This window comes from Carcharodon carcharias, chromosome 5, assembly GCF_017639515.1.
Source record: "Carcharodon carcharias isolate sCarCar2 chromosome 5, sCarCar2.pri, whole genome shotgun sequence".
NCBI classification, from domain to species: domain Eukaryota; kingdom Metazoa; phylum Chordata; class Chondrichthyes; order Lamniformes; family Lamnidae; genus Carcharodon; species Carcharodon carcharias.
This window is the reverse complement of record NC_054471.1, coordinates 134,908,046-134,927,509: the sequence shown is the minus strand read 5'-3', so window position 1 is coordinate 134,927,509 and position 19,464 is coordinate 134,908,046. Positions and strand designations below refer to the sequence as shown.

General features: G+C 44.2%; 1 long non-coding RNA gene across 1 annotated transcript in view; it reads right to left on the bottom strand.

The window, feature by feature from the left end:
- Positions 1 to 17,814, bottom strand: part of LOC121278433 — a 38,382-nt gene extending 20,568 nt beyond the window's left edge. Inside the window, exons 1-2 of the long non-coding RNA XR_005943146.1 lie at positions 17,663 to 17,814; positions 2,353 to 2,507 (exon numbers count right to left, since the gene is read on the bottom strand). This is a non-coding gene — a long non-coding RNA (uncharacterized LOC121278433). The remainder of the gene's footprint in view (positions 1 to 2,352; positions 2,508 to 17,662) is intronic.
- Between the last annotated feature and the right edge of the window lie 1,650 nt (positions 17,815 to 19,464).

Here is a 19,464-nt window from a genome sequence, read left to right as displayed (position 1 = left end):
ATTAGGCCTGAGATCAGCTCCGACTGTATGGCTGGAAACCCCATGCCAGTGGCTCTGAAGGTTTCAGTGACCCTCAACCTCTATGCCTCCGGTTCTTTCCAGGGGTCAGTGGGGAATCTTTGTATAGTCTCCCAATCAGCTGTCCATAGTTGCATCAGGTGACAGAAGCTTTGTTCAGGCAGGTTCTAACCTTGATTCTTTACCATATGGACGAGGCCAGCCAGGCTGAGCGAGCCAGAGGTTTTGCAGAGATTGCTGGGTTCCCCCGCATCCAGGGTGCCATCGACTGTACATGTGGCCATCAAGGCACCAGCCACTCAGCCTGATGCCTTTGTCAACAGGATAGGATACCACTTGATGAATGTGCAGAGAGTTTGTAACCACAGGATGCTGATTCTGAAAGTCTGTGCAGTGTACCCTGGCAGTTCCCATGAAGCTTAGATCCTGAGACACTCTCAGGTGCCAGGGCTCTTCAGTGCTCCAGCCCAACTGGATGGATGGCTGCTGGGTGATAAGGGCTATCTGTTGAAGAGGTGTCTCATGACGCCTCTCCGCTGCCCAAGAGCAGAGGCAGAGAAGCATTACAATATGAGTCATGGCTCCACAAGGGCAGTGATAGAGAGGACCAAAGGTCTTCTAAAGATTTGCTTCCGATGTCTGGACCATTCAGGGGGAGCACTGCAATACCGCCCAGAGTGGATGCCACTGATGGTGGTTGCATGCTGCGCTCTCCACAACCTGGCACTGTCGAGGGGGGACCACTAGAGGAAGAGGATCTTGATGCAGCTGCACAGGCCACAGGTAAAGAATCCAATAGTGAGTCAGGAGTGGAGAATGGTGAGGAGAATGCTGAGGGCATGAGGGCAGACCTCGGTAACTTCCAGGGAGGCAGGGACACCAGGGATGCCTTGATCCAACGCTCCTTCAGCGCGGCTACCAAAGATCAGCTTCAACCGCATGCCAGAGCTGCCGCCTCCATCCCAGATGTCTGAAATGACCCTTTCATTTGCGCCCAAAGTCCAGCCGGTGCCTATACAACAAATGATCGAGCCACGCACGTCCAGCATACTCTGCACCACATTAAATAAAAAAAGTGAAGTATTTGCAGCCCATTACGACAAAAGAAAATTTATCTCATGATGATATTCTTGGCAAATTAACAGAACCTTTTCTGGTCTTCACCACCAGACCAATTAAAATAAACAACAAATTGCACAACAGAAAATCACCCGGGTCCAATCCCTCTTGTGCTCATGGTGTCTTAAACTTACATTTGTGAGTGCTAAGTCTTGATGCTCCCCCCTTGCTGGCACTGGCATTGGAGACAGTCTGCTGACTGTGCTGTCTTGTTGGCCTTGGTGGTCGTCCTCTGGCCAGTGGAGCCTGTGCTGCCCCTATCTGGGAGGGACTGCCAGTGCCATTGCTGGCATCTCCCCAGTCATGTCAGTCTCATTAGATGCCATGGTCACTGGCAGTGGGGCGGAGGAGCTGCTGCCATCATCCAGAGTGCCCTGAGAGGAGCCCGCAGTGATGACAAGCAGCTCGTGTGCCAACGTGAGATCACTGTGGACCTTCCTGCTCACCATTGATGGATGGGCACCTAGCTGGCATACTGGGTGCCTCATCCATCTCCCACACTGGGACTGACCACTTGAGCTCAGTCCCTGTGTGAGAACTTGCAGGTCTGAGCGCAATCCCAGGAACCTTTGATTCTGTTCCTGGAGCTGCATCTCCATGAGGGTCGCTGCAGGGCACCTACTCGCACAGACTCCTCCATCACAGCACGCATACCTTCATGGATCTCCACCAGATCCTCCCGCACATCTCGCCGCCGAATCGATGACTCCAGAGGCTCATCATCTGCCTTCGACTCAGCAATGTCTTGGTCTCCAGCAGTTCTCCGACTGCCGGTGCCTGGGCACTCTCTGCCTCTACCTGCATCTCAATCGAATATGAAGTGCTCTCACCGCTGTGCATCGACATTCGAGTGGAAGACCTAACGCTCACCTAGTTGCTGGTATATGCGCTAGCAGCTGGTTCAGAAAGTGGGTGTAACGCAGGTGCTTCTGGAGCCTGGCGGGCCTCGGACTTCTGGAATGGATCTTCGGGGTCCTGCGATTGGGTGCATGGTGGCAAAGTTAAGGGTTAACAATGATATGTCATTAATTTAAGCCATCACACTGTCACTGTGCATGCCAGGTGCCCTGGTGAGACCATGGAGATCTGCATCATGGTGCCATCATCTTTCAAAGATAAATGGGTACTCCAGTTTTGAGCCTCCCATTAATGATGAGACAACACAAGAATTTTTGCACCATCCAAAACTCTCACCTCTGTGCACTGCACTCTTACCTTCATCTGACACCTGAGCCTCTCCATGGCCGGTTGACCGAGGTGTGTGGTGCCTCTCCAGGTCCAAGGTGAGTACAGCATCTGGAAAGGATTAGGAAGTTAGCTGGGCCTCCATCGGTCTGCAACTTTTCAACGTTATAATGCGTGGTCTTCTCCTGAAAGGAAAGAGGACCATGGATTAGTCCACTCTACTTGCAGTGCCATTGCAGCCTGGCCAAACGCAGCTGAGGAACACCTCACAGGGCACATCTAAGTCATGGCCCTTGAGCCACAAGGCACTCAGTCCAAGCAGCCAGGTCCAACGTGATTGACAATTGGCACTCAGACTCTAATACCCCTGATCTCCATGTGGGGACAGTCAGACCTTAACACTTCAACACACTGATCAATGCCAACACGGTACTCACCCTTCCTGAGCACAGCAGGTCATTAAACGTCTGGCGACATTGGACCCAGGTGTACCGCACCAACATCATGGCTGCTGACGAGCACTGCCATCTCCTCCCTAGCTCTTTTTGTTAGGTGCATTGGCCTCCTCCTTCCATCCTTGGCGACAGGAGTATCCCTTCTGGCAGCCACTTCCTCCAGGAGGACCACGAGGCACTCATATGAAAACCAGGTGGCCGAGTGCCCACCTGTCTTGCCCTTCTACCTGGTGTCTGCAGCTGCATTATTCTCCACAATTTATACTCGCCTGCTCGCAACACAGGAGCTCTCTTCATCGTCGGCAGCCCTCCAGTGCCTGACTGTGCTGGTTTTAAGCTGGCTGGATCGCCATTGGACCCGACGGCTGACAGGCCTCCACCTCCGCCGACCAGTGGAGAGCTGCATTTCACACTGGGCAGGCTTTAAATCAGTCCACCAGCATGAAATCACGGCTAGGGGTCAATTGTAGGCGGTGGCCCATTTTCCAGTTGCTCCCGGATCCACCTGCCACGCCCACCCGATGATTTCAATTATCTTCCCCATGACCCTGCTTCCATCACCTTTTGAGGAAGAATTCCAAAGACTCACAACCCTCAGGGAAAAATAAAAATCTCCACATCTCCGTCTTAAATGAATGACTCCCTATTTTAAAACAGTGGCCCCTAGCTCTAGATTCTCCCACAAGAGGAAACACCCTCTCTACATCCACCCTATTAAGACCTCTCAGGATCTTAAAGATTTCAATCAAGTTGCCTCTTACACTTCTAAATTCCAGTGGATACAAGCCTAGCCTGTCCAACATTTCCTTCATAAAACAACCTGCCCATTTCTGGTATTAGTCCAGTAAACCTTCTCTGAACTGCTTCTAACGCATTTACATCTTTCTTTAAATAAGGAAACCAGTACTCCAGATGTGGTCTCACCAATGCCCTATACAACCAACGCATAACCTTCCTACTTTTGTAATCAATTCCTCTCACAATAAATGATAACATTCTATTACTTTCCTCATTACCTGCTGTACCTGCACACTAACCTTTTGTGATTCATCCACTAGGACATCTAGATCTCTCTGAATCTCAGAGCTCTGCAATCTCTCACTATTTAGATAATAAGCTTCTTTTTTATTCTTCCTGTCAAAATGAACGATTTCACATTTGCCACAATTATGCTCCATTTGCCACATCTTTGCCCACTCATTTAACCTCTCTATGTAACTTTGTAGCCTCCTTATGTCCTCTTCACAGTTTACTTTCCTACTTATCTTTGTGTCATCAGCAAATTTAGCCACTATTCCTTCGGTCCCTTCATCCTAGTTATTTACATAAATTGTAAATAGTTGAGGCCCCAGCACTGATCCCTGTGGCACACAACTCATTATATCCTGCCAACCAGAAAAAGACCCATTTATGCCAACTCTCTGCTTCCTGTTAGTCAGCCAATCTTCTATCCATGCCAATATGTTACCCCCTACACCATGAGCTTTTATGTTCTGCAATAACCTTTGATGTGGCACTTTAGCAAATGCCTTCTACAGAAAAATTAAAGGAAAATAAAACTGATGGACCACCCGGCATCTACCTAGGCACAGGAGACAACTCGGCCCAGTTGGCCCGGCAAAATCCTACTTATTGGCATCTGTGAATTTGTGCCAAAATTGGAAGAGAAGTCCCAAAGACTGGTTAAGCAATAGCTTGATGTAGTCACACTCACTAAATCAGACCCTACAGTCAATGTCCCAGGCACCACCAACACCATCCCTGGGTACATCCTGTTCTACTGGCAGGACAGACCCACCTGAGCTGGTTGTGCAGTGGTATACAGTCAGGAGGAAGTGACCCTTGTAGCCCTCAACATTGACTCCGGGCCCCATGAAGTCTCATGACATTAGGTCAAACAAGGGCAAGGAAATCTGCTGATTATGACCTCCAGCTGTCCCTCAACTGATGAATCAGTACCCCTCCATGCTGAACAGGACTTGGAAGAAGCACTGAGGGTAGCAAGGGCACAGAATGCACTCTGGATGGGGAACTTGAATATTTGTTACCAAGTGTGTCTCAGTAGCACCACTATTAACTGAGATGATCAAGTTCTGAAGGACATATCTGCAAACTGGGCCTGTGGCAGGTGGTGAGAGAATCAACAGGAGGGAAAAACCTACTTGGCCACATCCTCACCAATTTACATGCCACAGAAGCATCTGTTCATTACAACATTGGTAGGAGTGACCAGAACACAGCTCTTGTGGAGACAAAGTCTCTTCTCTACAGTGAAGATTCCCTCTATCATTTAGTGTGGCATTACGACTGGGCTAAATGGTATAGGTTCAAACAGCAGCTCAAAACTGGGCATCCATCATGTACTGTGGGACATTAGCAGCAGCAAGAATTGTACTCAACCATAATCTATAGTCTCATGGCCCGGCATATCCCGTTACTATCAAGCTAGTGAACCAATTCTGGTTCATTCAGAAGAGAAGGCCAGGAGCAGCACCAGGGATATCTATAATTGAGATGCCAATCTTGTGAAGCTACAGCAGAGGCAGCATGCTGTAGACAAAGCTAAGTGATCCCACATTGAATCACTCTACTCACAAACAACAGTGACATTTTGGAAGGTGTCATTGACAGTGCTATCAAGTGACACTTACTCAGCAATAATTTGCTTATTGATGCTCAGTTTGTGTTCCGCCAGGGCCTCTCAGCTCCAGACCTCATTACAGTCTTCATCCAAACAAGGACTAAAGAGCTGAGCTCAAGAGGTGAAGTGAGAGTGACTATCCTCAAGGCAGCATTTGACCGAATGTGGCATTGTGTAACCCTAGGGAAATTGAACTTAATGGGAATTAGGAGGAAAAATCTCCACTAGCTGGAGCACAAAAGGAAATGGTTATGGTTGTTGGAACTCAATCATCTCAACTGCAGGACATCACCGCAGGAGTTCCTCAGGGTAGTGTCCTCAGCCCAAACATCTTCAGCTGCTTCTTCAATGATTTTCCCTTCAACATAAGATCAAAAATGGGGATGTTTGTTGATTACATAGCGTTCAGTTCCATTCACAACTCCTCAGATACTGAAGCAGTCCGCCCACATGCAGCAATGCTTCAACAACATTCAGGCTTGGGCTGATAAGTGGCAAGTGACATTCATGTCACACAAGTACCTGGCAATGGCCATTTCCAAGAAGAGAGAATCTAACCATCTCTCCTTGACATTCAACGGCATTACCATCAGCAAATTCCCCACCAACAACATCCTGGGGTTTACCATTGAGCAGACACTGAACTGAACCAGCCACATAAATACTGTGGCTACAAGAGTAGGCGAGGAGTTGGAAATTTTGGGGCAGGTAACTCAACTCCTGACTTCCCAAAGCCGGTCCACCTTCTACAGCGCACAGGTCAGGAATATGATTGAATATTCTTCACTTTCCTGGAAGAGTGCAGCCCTAAGACACACTTAAGAAACTTGATACCATACAGGGTAAAGCAGCCTGCTTGGTTGGCATCCCATCCAAACCTTAAACCTTCACTCCTGCCACGACTGGTGCACAGCGGCAATAATGTGTACCATCTACAAGATGCATTGCAACAACTTGCCAAAGCTTCTTTGGCACCACCTTTCAACCCTGACCTCCATTGCCTAGATGAACATGGGCAGCAGATGCATCACTCTGATTTCCCCTCCAAGTCACACACCAGCTTGACTTGGAAATATATCGCCATTCCTTCACTGTCACTGGATCAAAATCCTGAACTTACGTCCCTAACATCATTATGGGTGTACCTACAACTTAGAGGCTGCAGCGGTTCAAGAAGGCAGCTCACCACTGCCTTCTCAAGGGCAAGTACAGCTGGGCAATAAATACCACCCTTGCCATTGGCACTCATTTTCCATGAACGAATAAAAGAAAAAAACTGGAAAACATTATAGATCTAACAGGTTTAAAGCAAGGACAGAGGCGGGGGAGGGGGGAGGGGATGTAACGATAAAAGGTTGGAAGACAGGTGAGCTCAAATAATAAAAAGATGATATTGCAAGGCAAAATGAGTGTAGAACAGAGAAAGTAAAGAAACAAAAGCATCTAGAGAAGGGGCATTACATGTAAATGGGAAAGTGTAGAATCTTTCCCAACAGCTGCTTTCCAAGGCAAACCAAAGAAAGGGAGTGTAAGTTATGATCTTAAAATTGCAGAACTAAATGCTGAGCTTGGAAGGCTGTAAAGTGCCTAATAAAATAAGAGGCACTGTTCCTTGAGCTTTCATTGAGCTTCATTGGAATACTTTAGGAGGTGAAATACTTTAGGAGGTGGAATACTTAAGGAGGTGGAATACTTTAGGAGGTGGAATACTTAAGGAGGTGGAATACTTAAGGAGGTGAAGGAAGAGAGTCCAGAATAGGAATAAGGCGGAGAATTAAAATGACAGGTGACTTGAATCTCAGGTCACACGTGTGAACTGAATGGAGGTGTCCCACAAAGCAGTCAGCCAGTCTGCCTTCAGTCACCGTGTTATAGAGGGGACCACTTCTTCAACAGCATTTGCAATGATGTGCATTGCAAATGCAAAGTCTCAAGTTTAACATTCTCATCATCTTGTCTGAAATCTTTCATAGCCTCTTGATTCCCTTGCAATAATCTCCTCCGGCCCTACAACACCTCCCTGCATTCTTTGTTCCTCTGACTCTGGCCTCTCATGAATTGCCTCTTCAAAGTCCTTTAAGACTCTTCTTAAAAGCCTTCTCATTATCCAAGATTTATGGTCATGCCTTCTTCTTTGACTTAGCATTTTTTTGATTACCCTCGTATGAAGTGCTTTGGAATGTTTTTCAACAGTCAAGGAGTTATATCATTGCAAGCTCCTGTTGCTTGATCCCAATCATCTTTTGAAAGACTTGATAAAAATTATTTTTTTCAAATAAGTGAATCTATCTTTAAGCCTTCAGAAGGAAGTATTCAAATGAGATAGCTTCTGTAGATGGTGAGAGAAGGAAACTGGGCATGCTATGAATCTACTTATACCTGGGAATTCAGAGATGTTGGAAGCCAGGTTCTGCCTGTGTGAGTTGTCTCAAATATTGAAACCAAAAATGTCTATAATGTAACAAAAAAGAGTAAAGAAACCTCAAAAGTGTAATAGTAATGACATTATTTGAATATAATTCATTGACATATTAAATTTAAAAGGAGTGCAGTAGTGTCAGACCACAATAATTTAAAATGTCCATAAGCATTTAGAAAGGTATAAATGGTGGGTTAGAATTAGTTTCATTTGTGGCTGAAGCAAAAGCAACATGTGTAGCATTGATATCCACCACAGTGGCTATAGAAGATCACTACAGTCTCAGTGGATCTTTAGGGCCACTATGCTGGGGAACTATGAACATTTCCATTATGATAGAATAATTGTCAACATATAAAGGACTTCCCTATTACAGACTGAAACATGTGCTAGAATATTACTGATCTCAGTCAGGGATTGGGTGTATAAATTAACAACCTTCCAATTCTTTCGAAAAACTTTACTTCTGGCAGAACGTGTTTCTTTTTAGTCACTGTCAGCTGTATAAGTGGTATAGTACTTAGTGTTCTCTCAGTAATGCACCTTTGACATACCTCCCTATTGCCAATAAATACATATACTTCTGCAAAAATCTTTGCACTTGTATGTGTGGTACTCTTCATTCCCTTCGTTGGAAAGGCTGTGAGGATGCAATATCGCTGGAGCTGCTGAACTACCCTGGTCTTGGCAGTTTAAATGGGGAATAACTATTTCATTCATGGTTCACTGTCAGAGCTAGTTTGAAACATTAAACTTACAAAAGACAAGAAACAGATGAAGGCTGGAATTGTTTCGGCTACAGATGTTTCCTTTTGAATATCATTAACAAATCCCAGTAAATAAATCAGTTCATTGATTAACAGTGTTTACCAGCAGAATGAAAGAAGGATATCTCCTCTGACCTTGCAGAGTGAATGAAAGACATAATTTTCAAATTCACAGTGGTTGTTTATTTTTGGAAAATAAGAAAAATATGTTAACATGTTTTTTTTTTCCAGTCAAAAAATCAGAGATCATGGCCCTGAAATTTTGCTTTGGGGAACTGCAGACAAATCTTTGATGTATTCATCCAAATTTCCTTTCCTTGGTATTTTAGTCGAAGCAATGACACATTCATTTTGTCCAATAGCAATTCCAGCATAATTTAAGTATCATGTTCACTTCCTGCCTCTGTTTTACTGAATTACTGAATAATAATACAAGAAAGACTTTATAATGCAATAATTTTAACTACAGCATTCCTTTCTTGTCAATGGCAGTTACCACAAGTCTGGGCTTAATCTATCAGGCCCTCATTAGGGGGAATCAGATGCCTATTTTCGTCATCCATCCCTGGCAAGGAGGTATATGATACCTCCCTGAATGACCATCCTCCCTTATTAATAAGGGAGCAAAATATCAGTCCAACCAGCCAAAGGGAAAGGAATTTGGATTGTACGTAAGCAGCAGCAATCTGCTTCTTGCCAGGGTGCTTTAGCTCAAAAAGTATGCCCATGGAGGCTGGAAAATTATATAATGGAGGTCAGGCATCATTTCCCCCCTTTTCCCTTACTCTTCCCTCCCGTTCTCCTCTCTGCCAATCCATTTTCTATTTATATCCTCTCCCCATCCTCCCCATCTTCTCTCTGGTCCCCCAATTTTCCCTCAAACTTCACCCTCACCTTCTTCATGGTTTAAACTTCCTGTGTTCAAAGACATTGACCAAAATTTCCTATCTCTATTTAATTTTTTTATGTCCAAACTAATAATGAACATTGATCATGCAAGCTTATCATTTTATCATTTCAGAGTCCACCAGTGGAGGTATTACTGTATTACCATTACTGGGAGTATGTCATTATAGTGTAATAAGTTTACATTATAAAAACATAAGAAGTAGGAGCATCAGTAGGCCATTTGGCCCCTCAAGCCTGCCCTACCATTCAATAAGATAATGGCTGATCTGCCTCAGGTCTCAACTCCTCTTTTGTGCCAGCTTCTCATAGCCCTCAACTCCCCGATATTTCAAAAATCTATCTCCCTCCTCTTTAAACACTTTCAGTGATCTAGCTTCCACAACACTCTGGGGTAGAGAATAATAAGGGAGCAAAATACAGTCCAACCAGCCAAAGGGAAAGGTTTTATCTGCCCATTACCGCCCTTCTTCCAAACTGGATGATTCTGCCCCACATCTAGAGTACAGCATACAGTTTTGGCCTCCTTATTTAAGAAAGGATATAAAATATGTTCGAAGCAGATTAGAGAAGGTTCATCCAACTGATACCTGGGATGGTGGTGGTGGCGCAATTATCTTATGAGGAAAGGTTGGACAGGTTGGTCCTGTATTCATTGGAGTTTGAAGATTGAGGTCGAAATATATAAGATTCTAAGGGGACTTGACTGGTGGATGCTGAAAGCATGTTTCCCCTTTTGGAAGAGACTAGAACAAGGGGACACAATTTAACAATGATGGGTCTTCCATTAAAGACGGAGATGAGAAGTAGATTTTTCTGAGCGCTGTGAATCTTTGGAGTTCTCTTCCCCGAAGCAGTGGAGGCAGTGTCAATGAATATTTTTAAGGCAGAGGTAGATAGATTCTTGACTAACAAGGGAGTCAAAGCTTATTGGGGGTAGACGGGAATGTGAAGTAGTGGGTGGGAAAAATGACTACCCTTGAAATCAAGGCTGGCTCTGACAGAATGTGGCATCAAGGAGCCCTGGCAAAACTGCAGTCAATGGGAATCAGGGGGAAAACTCTCCTCTGGTTGGAGTCATGCCTAGCGCAAAGGAAAATGGTTGTGGTTGTTGGAGGTCAGTTACCTCAGCTCCAGGACATCACTGCAAGAGTTCCTCATGGTAGTGTCCTCAGCTTAACCATCAGCTGCTTCATCAATGACCTTCCTTCCATCATAAGGTTAGAAGTAGGGATGTTCGCTGATGATTACACAATGTTCAGCACCATTTGTGACTCCTCAGATACTGAAGCAGTCCATGTCCAAATGCAGAAAGACCTGGACAATATCCAGGCTTGGGCTGACAAGGGACAAGTAACATTCGTGCCACACAAGTGCCAGGCAATGACCATCTCCAACGAGATAGGATCTAACCACCGCCCCTTGATGTTCAATAGCATTACCATTACTGAATCCCCTACTATCAACATCCTGGGGATTACCATTGACCAGAAACTGAACTGGAGTAGCCATATAAGTACTGTGGCTACAAGAGCAGGTCAGAGGCTAGAAATCCTGCAATAAGTAACTCACCTCCTGATTGCCATAAGGCACAAGTCAGGAGTGTGATAGAATACACCCAACTTGTATGAGTGTAGCTCTCACAACATTCAAGAAGCTTGACACCATCCAGGACAAAGCAGCCCACTTGATTGTTTGTCAATGTGCTGCTATTCACTCCCTGCATCACCAACACACAGTAGCAGCAATGTGTATAATGTACAAGATGTACTGCAGAAACTCACCAAGGCTCCTTCAACAGCAGCTTTCAAACCCACGACTACTACCATCTAGAAGGACAAGGGCAGCAGATAAATGGGAACACTACTACCTGGAAGTTCCCCTCCAAGTCACTCACTATCCTGACTTGAAAATATATTGCCGTTCCTTCACTGTCGGTGGGTCCAAATCATGGAACTCCCTCCCTAAAAGCACTGTGGGTGTACCTACACCACATGAACTGCAGCGGTTCAAGAAGGCAGTACACCACCACTTTCTCAAGGGTAACTAGGGATGCGCAATAAATGCTGGCCCAGCCAGTGAAGCCCACATCCCGTGAATGAATGAAAAAACCATAGTGAGTTCAGGGAAGCACAAGTAGCTCTGAAGACAGGTCATGTGGACTCGAAATGTCAACTTTGTTTTTCTCTCCACAGATGCTGTCAGACCTGCTGAGTTTTTCCAGCATTTTCTGTTTTTCTTACAGGGAAGGCACATCTCCCTTCAAGACTACCTGTCTGCTCCCTACAATACCTAACACAAAACTGCCTGATGTCAGTACTACCTCATCATGTGCCCCATAGATTAGCATATCCATTTTGTGAATCTGTTATACTACAGCTCCCCTAAGTACACTATCTCCTTTTTAAGAACAATATATAATGCACTCTTTAAATATTTACATTACTGTCTCCTTCTCGCCACACAGAGTCCCCCAGCTACGACAGACTGAGTCCCTGTGGAGCCTTCACCATCCATCCCAAGCATGTCCTGATGACTGCTCCACCTGGTCAGATAGAGCCAGAATTCTACGTCCCACGGGCGGGTGCGTGCCTGACCAGTCCGGCCGCAAATAGTGTGAGGTAATGTCGAGCAAGCGTTCTGCCGAAAATTAAGCAGGCAATGAAGCCCATTAAGGAGGCACTTGAATGCAATTTTTCATGGCCTGTCCACTTATATGGTTGGCAGGTGGGTCAATTGGCCAGCCAACCTTGACATTTCTGCTCAAACCATGGTGGGACCAAATCTCCATGGGGAATAAAAATAAAAAGAGATACCTGGCTACTGATTTTTGGAGGTCTGCTTTCAGGCACTTGATTGTGCTGCAAGGACATATTTTGCAACATTTTTGTTTATTCAGTGGAGGTCTGCAGCCCCCTGAGGCAGCTGCCTACCTGCAGGGAGCTCAGCGGAAACATTCACCAGCACGAGTGGTAACATCAGCGCCCGCTCTCTTCCCGCCCCCACCGGCAGTGCTGAGCCTCTCTCTAGACATGTTTCACACTGGCTGGCCATTAATTGGCTTCTCCAGTCCTTGAAACTGTTGTGGAAATTCCTAGCGGAATGTGACACTGGTATCCAATTGAAGAATCTCTTTGACTTTCAGTATGATGCCCAACTGTACACAGGCATTCCTGCTCAGTAGAGAAATGGTTTGGTTGCGAATTACGTAAAGGTCTCTATCACCTGTCACCCCTTGTGACATAGTGTGGCAGTAATGTGACCTTAACACATAGGTTTGTTAATTCTGGCTCCTGAAGTTTCATATTGAAAGGCTGAAGAGGAATTGTGCAGAGCCACGTGAGGTGATCAGCTAGTAGAGATACCCCTGCGCCTGTGTCAAGTTTGAAGCATTATGGGAACCCTCTGTCCTCTAAATTGATGGACCAGAAGTCCTGGGAATTCTGGCGAACTTCACCTAGGCAAGTGTGCGATAGGTGTTATTTCCTGCTGGTGTCTGCAATTGCCCCATTTGTTGGATTCTGTAACTGAGCAGAATCACTGGAACTGTCCCAGCCTGCCGCACCTGAAACACTCAGCACACCATGCTGGGCGATCCTGCCGTCTGTGCCACAGTACAGACATCTCAAAATGGCGGCAGACCTATTTTGACCCTTTTGCACCATTTTGGTGGGCTTCAGTGTGGACAATTGCCAAGTTTGGGCCCGTAGTATTCAGCAGCAAGTGAATGGCCCCCTCCGAGGCCCGGGAGACATGGGTAACAATGATCTGATTTGCATCCGGTCTCACAAAAGAAGACAAAGAACTGACCTGGATTGATTGTAGAAAGTTCGAGTGGCATGTCTTCCAGCAGCAATCTGTCTATGAGTCTTTGAGGCTTGAAAATGGGCAGGGTGGGCACTGACTGTTCCTGCAGTGCTGACATTGCTATCCCTCCTCAGTGAGTAAGTTGCCAAGATGTTTGAGGAGGCATCTTACCGAACCAGGATCGTGGTCATTTTGGGACCTTGGGTGTTCATCATCTGGCACCAAAAATGGACTAAATTGGTGCCTCCATTGCTGCTGCCATGTTCTAGAATGTGCTAGGCCAGGATTCTAGCAAGGAAGAGCTGTATGCATATCAGGATATCAACTTTAAAAACTATTTTATTTACACTATTTACAGTATGTACATAGTGAGTTACAGGGAAGGCACATGCCCCCTCAAGGCTACGTGTCTGCTCTCTACAGTGCCTAGCACATGACTGCCTGACATCAGTGCCACATCATCATATGCCACACAGATTAGCATATCCATTCTGTTAACCCTTTATACTACATGAAGCACTATTGACTTTTTGTCAAAAATTATTAAATTGTCTTTGCTACCATGCAAGTTGGTAGCATTTCTTGCTATGTATGGACCAAAGCATCTTTACATGCAGATGTATGTATTTTACGTGTAAACATATTAAGATTCATTAAAGAATTAAGTTCCATCCATATTTTGAGAAATCGTGTACTGCTGTTTAAAATACTCAGCTGCTGCAGCAAAAGGCTAGTGGGTGGCAATTTTAAAGCATGGCAACTGAGAAACCGATTCATCCAAACCACGTGTTCTTAAATGTATAGACAGACCTTACAGCAATTCTGCTAAATCAACTCAGTCCTGTAATTTTCTGCTATCAAAAATCCTTTGAAGATCAGTAGCCTAAACAGCAGTCATTCATTGTCAATAATTAGATCAATGTTCTGGGTGCTCGTCACAATGAACATGGTTCATAAGATGATGATCCAGGAATTAAAGCACAATGCTTCAGGAATCGTCTGTTGCTATAAAATCTAGATAACCAGCGATGCGCAGCAACCATCTTTCACAAGGATTAGCTGGCAGTCAGCTGATTTTTTTGCTCTTTATTACAACTGCAGCAGATTGCACATGGATTAGCCTCAAGAAACCCTGGTTTTGATATTTTAAACATTCTCTGCCTGAAAGTGGAAGGATAAAGAAGCAAAATGCGCTCTCTTGCAAGAAGGGTTAATAAAGAGATGATTAATCTTCCTAAAATTGTAGGAACCTGGTACATTGGTAGTGGGCCAGTCTCACATTGCTTTTCAACACATCACCATGGTGATAACATGCATACACCATGGAATCCATTCATGCTGATCCACAGCATATTTCTTACTATCTCTAGAACATAAGAGTATTAGTTGGATATCACATGCTCGATATGGATTTGCAATGATGACACTGTTTAGTTCATTATTTCATACAGTGTCAAAATTCCAAATTTGATTTTGAGCTTGGTCCAACCTGACATGGTCACATGCAAGTTTACTGAAACCATTCGTCTCAAAATGTCCAGGCCTCTGACCACATCCCCAGACAGCCAACTTCATAGGAAATTAAAATCCACCCTCTAATGTCTTAGTGATAGCGAAGTGGGCTGGAATTTCTCCCATGTTTTACACAACATTTATCAAAGGCTGTACTGATCAATAAGTGTGTTCTCTGTTGGTCAAAGAATAAGTTAGCTAATTAGTTAATATCAGAAATGACTTTATAATAAAACATTTAAAAAACTATTATTTCTAGTCACTTTAATGAAAGAAAAGCTCATAAGGCCACATATTGCTTCCAATTAGAGTGTTCTTCTGTCCCAGTAATGTTATATTTTGTTCACAGTATATCGATCTTCATTAAATAATAGCAGTGCATAGAAATATAGTAAAGAACTTTGTATCAATTAAACACTCCAACTAATCTACATTTTAGCTGAGGCTACAACACTAAGCCACTCTTCAATCTTATGACATGTTCTGATGTTGCAATGGATTCATGCTATTCATTTCAAAAAGTTTCATATTCTAATAGGTTTTTGGTCTCAAACTGAGCTTCAGCTGATTGTGTAATGCTGATTTGATCTGAGCACTGTCATTTTCAAACTCCAGCTAACGCTCTCTTAAACATTTTCAGCTAACAAGTGGTCAGCAGTAGGAAGGCCTGCTTACCTGTACTATTTAGTGGAATCATCAACCGCTCTCAGGTTTGTTGCTGATTGATTTTGGGTCTTGCCCTCATCTGTTAAAACTGCTCACTATTCCAGGATCTTTCTGAAATGTGAAGATAACTCCAAATTTCTTTCTTGTGCAGCAGACTATCTTCTAAAAGCCCACTCCTCTATCCCCACAGCCCTCATCTCCAACAATAATTGTGAGGAGCTCATGACTTCTTTGCCACTAAGATTGACAGCAGCGATCAGCTGTCTCTGCTGTGCCCTTCACTTGCACTAGACCACCTGGCCAAACTTCCTCTAAAGCTTCCCTCTGCCCTAGCCCTGAACTCACATTTTCTCTTCTATCTCCCCTCATGCCCTCTCTGACATCATACATACAAACATATGAATGAGGAGCAGGAGTAAGCCATTCAGCCCTTTGAGCCTACTCTACCATTTCATAAGATCATGGCTGATCTGATTGTGGTCTCAACTCCACTTTCCTGTCTGTCTTCCATAACCCTTGTTTCCTTGTCTATCAAAAATATGTCTAAGTCAGCCTTGAATAAATTCACTAACCCAGCCCCCACTGCTTTCTAGGGAAGAGAAATCCACAGACTAACAACCCTTTGAGAGAAAAAATTCTCTTCATCTCCACCTTAAAAGGGAGAGCAACTCTTATTCTTAAAGCATGTCATCTAGTTTTAGTTTCTGCTGCAAAAGGAAACACCCTCAAGTCCCTTCAGAATCTTATGTTTCAATGAGATCATCTCTTATTCTTCTAAACTCCAATAGATACAGGCTCAAGCCTTCCAACTTTTCTTCAAATAAGATAACCCCTTCATCCCAGGAATCAATTGAGTGAACCTTCTCTGAAATGCTTCCAATGCAATTATATCCTTTCTTAATTAAGGAGACCAAAACTGTGCAGAGTAATCCAGCTGTGGTCTCACCAAGGCCCTGTACAACTGTAGCAAAACTTCCCTACTTTTATATTCAATTCCCCATACAATAAACGACAACATTCTCTTTGCCTTCTGAATCACTGTCTGTACCTACATGCTGTATGTGGTTTCCAGCAATCCACCAAACTAATTTAAACCTTCCCAATTGGCACTAGCAAACCTTCCCATTACAATATCTATGATGGATGGATCTGAGAGTGTTAAGATTTGTTCTAGGAATTTTGTAATACACACAAACTATTTGCTGGAATTTCCTTTGGGATTCTTCTGATCTTCCTCCTTAATCTCAGAGGCACAACAGCAGAAATCCCAGGGAAATTGTGCAAGTGTCTTTTTATGCCATTTCTCCAGAGTTCCTTTGTCTACCATAACTTTGGTAGATGATCAATCAGGAAAAACATTGCTGAAATTCTAGACATACTCCTTTAGTGTCACATTATAACACCAAAAGTAAAAATACATTCTTTGTTATGTTGCAAAATCAATTCTAAATAACAGTCGAGGGCATGGCTGCTGGTGACCATAATGGAAAACTGCTGGTGGTAAAAGAATATAAAACATGCAATGGAAAAAGTGGGAGAGGAAAGTTCATCAATGACAGAGCCTCCATTTTATTAAGTTGAAAACATAACTGAGAATCAAACATGTCATGTATTTAGCATTATCTGCTGAACAATGCTGCGGTCTTGTAAAACACTTACAGGCATGTCCTAATCTCTATATAACGTGAAAGCAATGTATTGATAGTTTAAAGCCATCCAAGAGAAATGCAGAAATAATTATACTATCTGAGAGCAACTGCAGGTCAAGTCACAGCTAAAACAGAGATTTCATTGCACTCAGTAAATACTTGCTTTGTATCTGGTCTTAAACAACTGAAATAGGACAATGGTTGTGTGTTCAATGGAGAATGACTAAAATTAGAAATAAACTGAATTAATTTACTTACACCACAGCTTCTTGGTGATCTTTTGAAATGGTAAGCATGCATGAAAAACATTAACTGTTCAGAGGCACAGATGACCTACTGAACTGCACCAAAGCATGGTCAGATAAGGGGACACATGAAGGGATCCAGGTGGGCAATCCTTATCTGTACACTGAGAATCATGAGGAGAGACAATCTGTATATTGGGAACAGTCCTGTCAGCAATCACTGGACAAGTAAGGTCCAAAAAATCAGGAGTGCCTGAACTCTCCACTACATACCTGGGAGTCAGAGAGGCGGCGGACCTGCAAGGAAGCAACCCAGAGCAAGGGAGTATAAATCAGAACCGAGGCTTGAGACCTACACCACTTATCAGGGAGTCAGAGAGACAACAAGACCAGTCAGTTGCTTTGAAGCAGCCGGTGCTGAGTTTGAAAGGAGAGTGAAAAAAAAACAAATAGTGACATCACAGGAAGGCTGTAAGCTCATTGGTTGGCAAGAAACTGCTGTTAAGGACTGTCTTTAAATTGATGTAAATTAGAAAAGCACATTACGTTTAAAGAAGAAGCTATACTTGGATTTAAGTGAAAAACACCAGGAATAAGGGAAAGTCAGGGCGAGTATAATAATAAAGTAATATAAATAAACCAAAGTAAAATAAAAGTAAAACATTGCAGGGAAGCTCGATCAAGTGAAATGTGTGTCCTATAATATGTGGGAAGCCATGAATGCTACCAGTTCCCTAGATGACCATATGTGCAGGAAGTGTTGCTAGTTGCTGAACCTAGAGCTCTGGGTTTCAGAGCTCAAGCAGCGGCTGGAGTCACTGCGGCACATCCACGAGGCTGAGAGCTTTGTGGCCAGCATGTTCAGAGAGGTGGTCACACTGCAGCTTAGGAGCCTGGAGGCAGAAAAGGAATGGGTGACTGCCAGGCAGTTTAAGAGAGCAAGGCAGGGGTCCTGCTCACAAATCAGTTTTCTGTTTGGAAGCTCGTTAGGGTGCTGGTTCCTCAGAGGAGTGCAGTCAGAACTAAGTTTGTGGCACCATGGGCGACTTGAGCAATTTAAAGACAGTCCCTAACAACAGTTTCTTGCCAACTAATGAGCTTACAGCTTTCCTGTGATGTCAGTATTTGTTTTTTCTCACTCTTTCAAACTCAGCGCAGGCTGCTTCCGAGCAGCTGACTGGTCTCGTGGTGTCTCTGAATCCCTGGAGTAAGGGGGTAAGGGATCTGCTTCCTTGCAGGTCCGCCGCCTCTCTGACTCCCAGGTAAGTGGTGGGGAGTTCAGGCACTCCTGATTTTTTGGTCCTTACTTGTCCAATGACTGCTGACAGGACTGTTTCCAATATACAGATTTTCTCTCCTCATGATTCTCAGTGTACAGATAAGGATTGCCCACCTGGATCCCTTCATGTGTCCCCTTATCTGACCATGCTTTGATGCAGTTCAGTAGGTCATCTGTGCTTCTGAACAGTTAATGTTTTTGACTGTGAATGCTTATCATTTCAAAAGATCACTAAGAAGCTGTGGTGTAAATGAATTAATTCAGTTTATTTCTAATAAAGGAGGGGAGGAAGAAGAAAGGAAGAGCAATAGTGACAGGGGATTCATTAGTTAGGGGAACAGACAGGCATTCTTGAGGTTGCAGGCATGACTCCACGATGGTATGTTGCCTCCCTGCTGCCAGAGTCAAGGCACCAAAGTCACCAAATGGCTGCAGGACACTCTTCTTGGGGAGGGTGAGCAGCCAGAATGTGCGGTCCACATTGGTACCAATGATTTACGTAGGAAGGTGGATGTGATTCTGCAGACAGAATTTAGGGAGCAGGGTTGAAAATTAGCAAGCAGGACCTTAAATATAGTTATATGTGGATTACTTCCAGTGCCATGTGCAAGGGAGTGCAGAAATAGGAGGATAAATACTGTGGTTACAAGAGCAGGTCAGAGGCTAGGAATCATGCGAGAAGTAACTCACCTCCTGACTCTCCAAAGCCTGTCCACCATCTACAAGGCACAAGCCAGGAGTGTGATGGCATGCTCCCCAGTTGCCTGGATGATTGCAGCTCCCACAACACTAAAGA